At 32.1% G+C, this 10,012-nt stretch overlaps 1 protein-coding gene across 1 annotated transcript in view; it reads right to left on the reverse strand.

Annotated features, from left to right (window-relative positions):
* LOC113398652 (acetylcholine receptor subunit alpha-like 1) overlaps positions 1-7,769 on the reverse strand; it is a 249,544-nt gene extending 241,775 nt beyond the window's left edge. Inside the window, exons 1-2 of the mRNA XM_026637505.2 lie at positions 7,549-7,769; positions 7,073-7,310 (exon numbers count right to left, since the gene is read on the reverse strand). The gene's annotated coding sequence lies outside the window, so the exon portion shown is untranslated. The remainder of the gene's footprint in view (positions 1-7,072; positions 7,311-7,548) is intronic.
* Positions 7,770-10,012: the final 2,243 nt, after the last annotated feature.

Genomic DNA, 10,012 nt, shown 5'->3' on the forward strand with positions numbered 1-10,012 from the left:
AATTTTCAGGAAGTGTGCCATAATTGCTTCCAAAGCACTGTGTCCTCTTTTCAGACAAATGTGCCCATATGTCTTTCGTTCAAAGCAATGCCTGTAGAGATTAAAGAGGGAAACGCGAGAGAAGGAATTTTAGTGGATGCCTCAGAATTTGTATAATTTTTTGGTATATAACCAACTTGACGCTAGTTATGATTCTATAACCTTTTGGAAATTTCGGAAAATACGCTTAACTAAACAAATGTTGCAAAGGCGGCCTAGTTGCTTTGAATATCAACATGTATTCGTAAATGAATGCCGTTCGAGGAAATGTTGAGCAGATATAGCTAACAAGCATTCCTTCTATTAACGCACATGTACGCAATTTCATAATTCATATAAATACGTACACATTTTTAAAATGCTAATCTCTGAAAACCCTGACCTAAAATTTCATAAATTCTAAATTAAACGTAAAAAAAGTTGGCTGAATTCATTTCATGATTGGTTAATTGTTTTTTTTCGGTCCAATGATTCTCATACACATAACAACTCACGCACCAATCAATTTACAGCAATTCTAAGGATTTTAATTTTTAAAATGAATGATAAAACGAATTTCAAATCGATTGAACAATCACCGAACCCGGTCCGGACATCCGGTATAAATTAATAGTCTCGAACTGATTAACCAAATGAATCTGCCTTAAGAAGTGACCCGGGCTAGAAGGCCAATCTTCGAGACCGTACCCAAAAGGGCCAAATGAGATGATCCGATCTCGAATATGACGTTTGCATAAGAATATCCACAAATAGGTACGCCTACTGTGTTGTAATATTTATATTAAGATATCTTAGTGTAGTAGCGTTATCTTATATTATTAATTGGTTATTTTAATAAAATATTAGTAAGCCAAATGATTAATATGAATTATAAAATATAACAATTTTTTCTAGTAATTATTTTGAAAGAGGAGAATTAAAATTAAAATTCAGTGCTGTCTTGGGTACTAAGAAAACCATAACCTATACATTGAATTATTTTTTTTTAGAAAAAACAATACCGACTCACGCAGTTTCTATACAGATATTTTATACAACCTCATCTTGACCTGTCTATCTATTAGTGTTGTACCTTTTATCTTAATTGCAACTACTCTCATCATGACCCAACTTCGATGTTCGGTTCCAAGTAAATTCTCTATTTCGGCCAAAAAGCGTTTCTGTATGCAAGCGTAAAAGAAAATACCTATTTCACGATCAAACATCAAAGTTTTAGGAGAACGTAAATGTTTTATGCGAAATAAGTTCATAAGATGTTTTTTTTTCTACACGTATAGTAAAACTGTAATGCTATTCGTGTATCTATCATACAATTTTGAGAAATATAATAGTTACGGGTTTCATAAATTGTGCCTTTCACGTGACTGTTCGTTAAAAAAATAAAATATGCGTATTATTTTTTCTAGGCTAATAAATATTTTTAATGAATATCTTTCTTATTCCAAATGGATAATTAAAACTCTGGAGTTCTACCCTTAACATTAAAACCAACAATAAGGAACAGCTAGTGTTACTTAGCTACTAACTAGCTAAGTAGATACAAATAATTTAATTATTACAAACTGAATTACTCAAATAAAATCACGCGTCATCCGAAATAAAAAAAAATAGAAAAAAAAGGTGAGTATCAGAGGAAATACAGATATTGAATAATTATTATGAATAGATTTCATTTTTTTTTTCATATGTAGTAATATTTTGATAATCGTTGTTATTTTTTGGCAAAATGTCTTGAAAGGATGGATGATAATGAAATGTTGTTATAGTTTATGAATATAAATCTAACCTTTTTAATTGTCTATGGCAAACGCTTATTTGTAACCTTACGTAGAAGATTCATCAACACGTAATTTTACGCTTATTAAACTATTATCAAGCTATAAATACAATATCGTAACTCTTTGCTAAGTCGTAATATATTTATATATAATTTATGTATCTGATATTTTTTCTAAGGGTCGACATCCACATCAAATCGAACATTATTTCTAAAAATGATTAATGTTTTAACGGGAACACACGATAATTTAATTGATGCATGATTTTTACGTATGAGTGGATCAAACAAATTGAGTTTTGAAAAATGTACAATTTTTTTCTTCCTGTTGTTTTGTTCTATCAAATGCGATCTCTATTTTAGTTTCCATATACGTGTAGAACTATTCTGTAATAACAGTTTGTTCGTGAAATAGGGACACCACATGTACTAAAAAAATATTACGTAATGTACATAACATACTCATCGGTGTTTAACATTTCACGATTCGGAAATGCTGTTGTATTTAAAAATAAATTTAAAAATAGAATAACTTCGAAATTGGAATTAAAAAAAATATTAGTAAAATATACACTGGGTCTATTATCGGAAGTATTTAGCAAATCAGCTACATATAAAACAAAGACTAATGTAATTAGCAATATACCTATTCGAAATTCAAATGAAATAAACATATCCTTATAGACAAATCATGTTCCTTGGCTCGAATGAGCCACGGTTCATTTATTACGTACTGATTAATGCAGCGGAAGCATTTATTACACTCTCGCCCTCAAAGCGGATTAAAATAATCATCCGACGGTTGAGGTTAGTTTTTATTAAAAAATCACATGACATCAATTATATAGTAACGAGAGTATAACGGAGTATAACAGATACATAACATTTTTATATGATTTCAAGTCATTTAATTCTGTCGTATTTTACTATAATATATTTTATACACAAGCAGTTGAGTGGATTATATAGTAGACTGAGCAAAATGAGTGGACTAAAGAACAAAGTATACGGTTTAATAATAATCAGATATATATATTTTTTAATTAATTAGAAGCTAGATACAAAGGTACAGAGAAAAGCACCACAGATTAGTTTATTACAGAGATATTTAACGATTGGTCATCGTTTTTGGATTAGATGTTGTTTCTACAAAAACATTATGAGTGGATGAATTTTCGAGTAGAAAATAGCAGGGATGAGCATAGATTTTATTTTTTAACAATGCGATGTTATGTGCGATGCAAACTCATTAGAAAAAAGCACTCAATAAATCTTTGCATGTCTCTAAACTACCCACCGCATAAATTAGTAATGAATCTTAACACGAGTAGATTTTTTTAAATGTTTTTTTTGAGGTGCCTCTTGACAAGGAGTTTTTTAAATAGGTCTTTTTAAGACACCTTTTGTGTAATTATTAAATATGTTAACGCTTGATATAGGAAGATTTCCCTTTTTATATCTTCCATTACAATTTCAGATTTGGGATGTTATGAGTCTTGTCCTTGTAATTTCACTGACTCATCCTTCAAACCATAATACATCATACTAATTATGTAAAAGAATTTCTGGTCTAGCCAAGACATACAATGTTTCTATTGCCAATAAAAATAAAGGGTAACAGTCAAATTGAACAGTTTGATTGTAGATGAGGACAGATTGTCAACTTCGTATATAAATGAAACCCTATTTCCCTTGGTCACGCTGTAACTTGAGGACGAACTTATCAATTTCATTATTATTTTTTAATTTCTCTTAACCATCGAAGAAGATTCTTAGAAAAAATGTTCGCAGGAATTTGAAATTTTTCAGAAAACTTAAGAGTTTATTTGCATTTTACACCGGTTTTCTATTCTAATAGATATTAGGAGCCAAATATCTCTCAGTGACTTAAACAAAAAAAACTATACAAACCAAAGTATATCGGGTCAACTAGTTATAAATAAATGTCATTGACATTTTTATATGACGTTCTGAAAGAAACGGGAAGTTCAATAGATGATTGGATCGGATTTTATAATGGCATTGTAGCACTACTTGATTGGCTGAAATACATAATACGATACGATACATAAATATTTTTAATTGGTCGACTGACTTGTTGGTCTCGTCAGCCGGCTGTTGTTGTAACAAATGAATCTAATTCATCCTTGAATTAATTACAAAACAATATATATGACTATATTCTATAAACGGAAAGTTATTAAGGTAGATGCAAATTTTCATTGCAATATATTCTTTAAGTAATATTTATTTATTTTCAGGTACAATGAATGAGGTTATGAAGCTACCTTTATAAGAAACACAAAATATTTATAAAATTCTTAATAAATTAGCTTAGATTATAGCTATGTATATTTAAAAACAGAATTTTAAGTTTAATATTGTACTGAACTGGAATACTATATTTGTAAACAATTTTAGTGTCGTATGCTTAGATTTTTAAAACAATAGGCAGATACGCGGAATATAGAGGCAGTTGAGCAATAAAAGCGAATACAAATTAAGCATCAAAGGTGTCACTTTAATTATTATTTTTTGACGAATTTATTAATCACTACATACTATTTTCATTCGCTTTTAATTTTGTATTCGCTATTGTTGCGACACTATAAGGGCTCACTACGCTCCGTCTACCTTTTAATTTAATAAGGTCAATTTTTTATTGTTATCAGAATTGACTCAAAAAAATAAATATAATCTGTTTACCCCGTATAATTTTATGTGTATAAATTTATTACACGGTCGCTATTCGTTGTTTTGTTGGGGTCATATACCTATATGATGAATACATATACACTGTACTTATGGAAGGTTAAAGTATATATTACTAAAGTTAATTTGGAGTTTTCAAAGCAAAAACATGCCTCCTGGGACATGATATTCGTTTCTTCAATATATTCCGCAGATAATTTTAACTTTAATCTCATGCTAAAAAACATCAATAAATAAGGCTTATTGCTGTACTGAATGAAAGTCTATTCGATGATAAGAAAGCAGTTCGTTGATTATATTATGCAGTTTGTACATTATACAGTATAAATAATAAAATTTATTTTAAATACCTACTCTCTTTTATTGGTGGAAAATATTAACTATCGAGTCTCTTGTCGGTTCTTTATGTATGTAGTAGGTAAACGAATTAGCAATTGGGCCACCTAGTGGTATGGGGGTAAATGGCAACCACTGCCCAATGACGTTGGTAAGAAATATTATCTCCTTATATCACCAATGCGCAATTAAGATGTTATGACCTTTGTGCCTGTAGTTACAGCATACACTATCAAACCGGAACAACAATACTAAGTACTGTTTGGGGGTAGAATATATTATGATATATGGGTACTACCTACCGAGACGAGCTTGCACTAAGCCTTATCCGTAGAATCTACATTCTGTACTGGTAACTTTACAACGATAAGAGCCTACTTGAGTGAAGTTTTCTTTTAATTCGGTTGTAATGTAAGTAGGTTTATTTATGTAATAAATTAAATGTTATTTTCAGAGTGATTCGTGATCGTTAAAAGTTTCGACTAAATCAAGATCACTGTATTGAAAAACGGGCTGGCGTGCGTTCCACAATTTTATATACCTGAAATGTGGATACGTGTAAAGATTTTTTCCTACCCTTGAGAATTCTTTTCTGAGGCTGTACTGAAAACTATTCAGTGATTTTTGCTCGGCGAAACTAAGTCACGATGTTTCGAAAAAATATGTCGTCACTTTAAAATGTATTCAAATCATTTTTTTATGAATCAAAATTAAATCAATACTACGTAATATTTTAGAGGGTTGATAAACGCACTTCTTAATCGTTGTTTTTAAGTTAAGTTTAAAAGACAACTACAATCTACATATTATCTGAATTATAAACCTACAAAAAAATATGTATGTACTCAAAATATAAAGTGGATTTAGAATATATATTTTTTGGCATTATAATTTGTAGCCTTAGTCAATATATTTCTTTTTAATTCCAAGTCATAGTTAAGCGATGCATTATAAAAATGATCTCAATCGAGTGTTAATTACGTGAAACATTTTGAGAGTTGCATAAATTGTGATATCGTTATAGAAAAATAATATTTTAAAGTAAATTTATACCTAAATTAAAATAATAAAACCATTTTTGTACTCTACATATTCTACAAAGTTTTAATTAGACAAGAAAAAAATGTTGTTCTATTTTAATGGTTTTTGTTGTTTGTTATTTTTTTAATTATTATTTATTCCAATATATCATATGTTTTTTTTAATCATAACGTTATTTATTGCCCACAAAAATACTTATAATATATGCCATGAAAAATTTAGTTTTTGTTTGTTAATAAAAATGCTTATTTATTTAATTTTTACAGACCTGTTTCGGAAATTCGTTTATATCAATTTTGTATGAGATTTTTTATAGCAATATATCGAATGTTGTAAATGTACTTATCGTGAAGCGCCAATTAGATTCTAATCAAACAATCAGAAATACTATATTTACAAAAATGATTGATATTTAGAAAAAAATTGTCTGTAATAAAAATATCTTGACAAATATGATAGAGTTAAAATTTGTTTGTTTGTAGGAGGTAGTTCAGAATCCAGTGTAAATTAAAATTACTTTGATAATGTTACAATTATTTTTTTTCCTGGTAGAAAGCTACATTGTGAGTGTATGAGTGTATAAATAATATTGATATCGTATTTTCTTTATTAATAAATTAACCCGTGTAAAGTTACGTGAACGTATGACATATTTTAAAGGTAAGGAAAATGTACATCAAATTTCATCAGTAACTTGTCTTTTTTGTTGGCTTTATGTGGTAACCGGAACGATAATTTTAGTTCAGAATGGTATCGCGTAGCACTTCAAGGAAAATATTGTACCGAGTTTACAAGAGCGCAATTAATGAGCCTTGCATAATTTGTTGGGCGTTGTACACACTATCACATTTTCCGTACTGAAATGCCGCACCGTTGTGGAATGTACGAAAAACAAAAAACAACTGTTGTATAATAGTTGCATTAACTTACTTTCTTGAATTTTTACTTAAAAATTACTCCGTTTTTTACGTTGGAATTTTTTACAGAAAATACGTTTAAAGAAATCGTTTTTGAAATCGCTACGCTTTGCAATGATATCTTACTTATCGAAATATATAATCATTTAGCCTTAGATATGAAAATTATAATCGTTTGAAATAGAGTATAATAATTACTATTTTGGTGCGGTTTTAAGTGTATAATCAATATACATAAAATAGTACTTACAATGTAGCGCAAAGGGGGCACATAGCCGAGAGCGCACGAGTGCTCGCCCGCCGCTCGGCCGCGCCGCCGCGCTACCGCATGGCGCCAAGCCGCCAGGTCGCGCGCGCGATCTACCGCGCGTCCACAACTCGCGCGCGAAATCCTCGCGCGATCACACCGCGCGCGCGAATACCCCGCGAGCTCACGAGCCGCGTCGCCGCCGCGTGCAGTCCACGTATCGCCACGCCGAACAGTCCGACTGTTGACAATTTCACATCAAATCACCAACAATGCGAGAGCGCAACCGACACAATCTCTAGAACGCGCGCCAGACTTTAATTATGTATGAAAACTTTGTCGGTACGCGTTCTCACATTGTCGCATTGCAGGAGAGGTAACGTTACGTTCGTTAACGCTACGTCTCGTCGCGGTTATGAATTTTACATTTTATATCTGGAATCTCATGGCGTGCTCGTGCTATCGATTCGAATACTCACATTAGCATGCCAGCGTCGGCTTCTCGGTTATCAACTAGCGTTAACGTAAACAATCGGCACAATCATTTTGGCGAGATGTCACATGTGGTCACGATCGAAGGAGCTCGGGCCGGCCCGGCTGCAGCGTCGGCCGGGCCGCGGGGCTGCCACCGCCGTGTGCGGCGTCGCTTGCTAAATGAGCAGATTGGGTGTGCGGGGCGCGAGCGTCGGAGGCGACACGCGCGTTCGGCACTGCAGGCCGCCACTGAGGAGGGGCGGCCCGGGCGCGCGGTAACCCCGCGCCGCACCCCCGCGCCACCCTACCGCCATGTGTCCGGAGCTCGCCTCGCAAAGGGTTGTCGGCAAAGGAAAATTCCTGCAATAAAACCTTTTAAAATAACTAAATTTTGCTTTTTTCTTAAACCCAAAATTAGCTCCAATTTAAAGGCATTGAAAGATTCAGTTAAAATATATAATTTAATTGGTTAAAAATTTTATCCTGAAACTAAATTTCTATTTGATTCAAATAAGAGATGGTTAAAATTGATTTTATTTTTATATGACATTTTATTAATATAATGTAAGTAAAATTCTCGGAGATTTCACTGCTGAAAAAACGGTAACGCAGCCCTTAAATTTACAGTGGTAAGTTCCGAACATAGCCGAAACCTGCCGAGAGAGGGCGAGCGTCGCGACGCCGAGTTCGGCCGAACGCGCGCGACCGGCGCCGCCCAGTCGATAAGGCCGTCTCCACTCGCTGAACAAAGACACTAACCTATAATAATTACATTTAATTGTAGATAAATGAACTATCTGTTCATTAATTATATCACAAAAGCCCTAAACAATATGTAAGTGTCATGTACATACTTTAAACAGTTCAATTTCATACAGTTTCATTATGTTTAGTCATGTAAGAAGCACGTGCTAAAATTTCCCGTAATTGTACGCTACATTCAACAGCTACTAGGGTCGTGCAAACTGAATCGAAACGAAAAGTAAAAATTAGTTTATTATAATGATTATAAAAGAGGTTTTATAATTTGATGTTTTAAATAAACTATTTCTATGTCCCGTGTACTTACTAAACGAGTCTTATTAGCTATATAGAATATTATAAGCATTTATAGTATAGACACTTAACATAATTTAAATATTTTTCTATGTGATAATTAAACAGTCACTAATTTATATTTTTAAAATAATATATAAAAATATTCTTTATACAAGTAGGCTCATAAAAGCTATATATCTTTATGTTACAGTGTTGAAACAAATTTAAAACTAATATTTTTAAACTTATTATTACTATTTTATAATGTATATTATTATAATAAAATTATTTTAGTCACTAGGCTATAAAACGTGGAGCTATTGAGGCTGAAATTAAATTAATTAGTCATATTCTAAAACGAATATTGTTTTATGTAATCGGGAAATTTATCCCAAATTCTACACGCAAAAATGGCGGTCATTTCAGTTGTCAGAAAATTAAAGAGTTGGCTATATCTGACTGTTTTCAGTATAAGTTACTGGCCCGTGTCACGTCAGCTTACAAAGGTTTGAATATCACTCTTGGTTGAAGATTTATAAATACTGGAATAAAGAGAATAAAAAAAATCACTCGACCCTCTCAACCGCAACCAAGATTCAAATTGAAATTAATTTACTTATCTGAAGTAGACAGAATGGTATTATTTAAGTGATAAGTAAATTTAACATCAGAAAACATACTTGTTATTTAATATTAAACACCATCTGTCGTGGGAAGTTGTCCACAACTGGGCAAATACGACCTTTCTTTTTAAGAAAAACTTTTTGAAGTTTTGACGTTGCGTCAATGCAGATATGTGGATATTTGGGGCAGATTTTTCTTCACCAAAGCAAACACGAAACTTAAGGGGTACTTAGTCGGTTTTGAATTCACAATCTACGATTAAGATTCACGTGTATTAATCACCGCTCTCGTTGCGGGTTTGTCCGAATTCCGGCTAGAATAATGAAGAACCTCGGAGAACTTAAGAACGCATGTCGTTGTCCTTTTGTTTTATTGACGGTTCGTATTCGTGTTCAGGAACGTCTATTCGTATTTAATTACTTGGAAGTAATTATATTTTCTTTCTAATATGATTTTATCTTTATTTTCCTTTATAATGCTGAACGCTGATTGTAGTTGAAATGAATTTTATGTTATAAGAAGTGTGGGAACCACTCAGCTTCATCATTATATTAGTATAATGATGATCACATTCATAAATTTATCAATTTTCAATCGATCTGTGGAAACTGATATAAAACTAATTTGCAAGATTTAGCCACGTGGTAAAAAGTAAAATTCTTTGAAAGCTTGTTAAAATTATATCGTAAATTTTTATCGTTGAACGTTTCACTTAAACGTTACATATAGTATACGTTTTAATCAATCATTGTACTCATGTACGATCTTGAAAGGAATTTGAGTTATTTGAATATCATACTCTATATA

Source organism: Vanessa tameamea, chromosome 14 (genome assembly GCF_037043105.1).
Source record: "Vanessa tameamea isolate UH-Manoa-2023 chromosome 14, ilVanTame1 primary haplotype, whole genome shotgun sequence".
NCBI lineage: Eukaryota > Metazoa > Arthropoda > Insecta > Lepidoptera > Nymphalidae > Vanessa > Vanessa tameamea.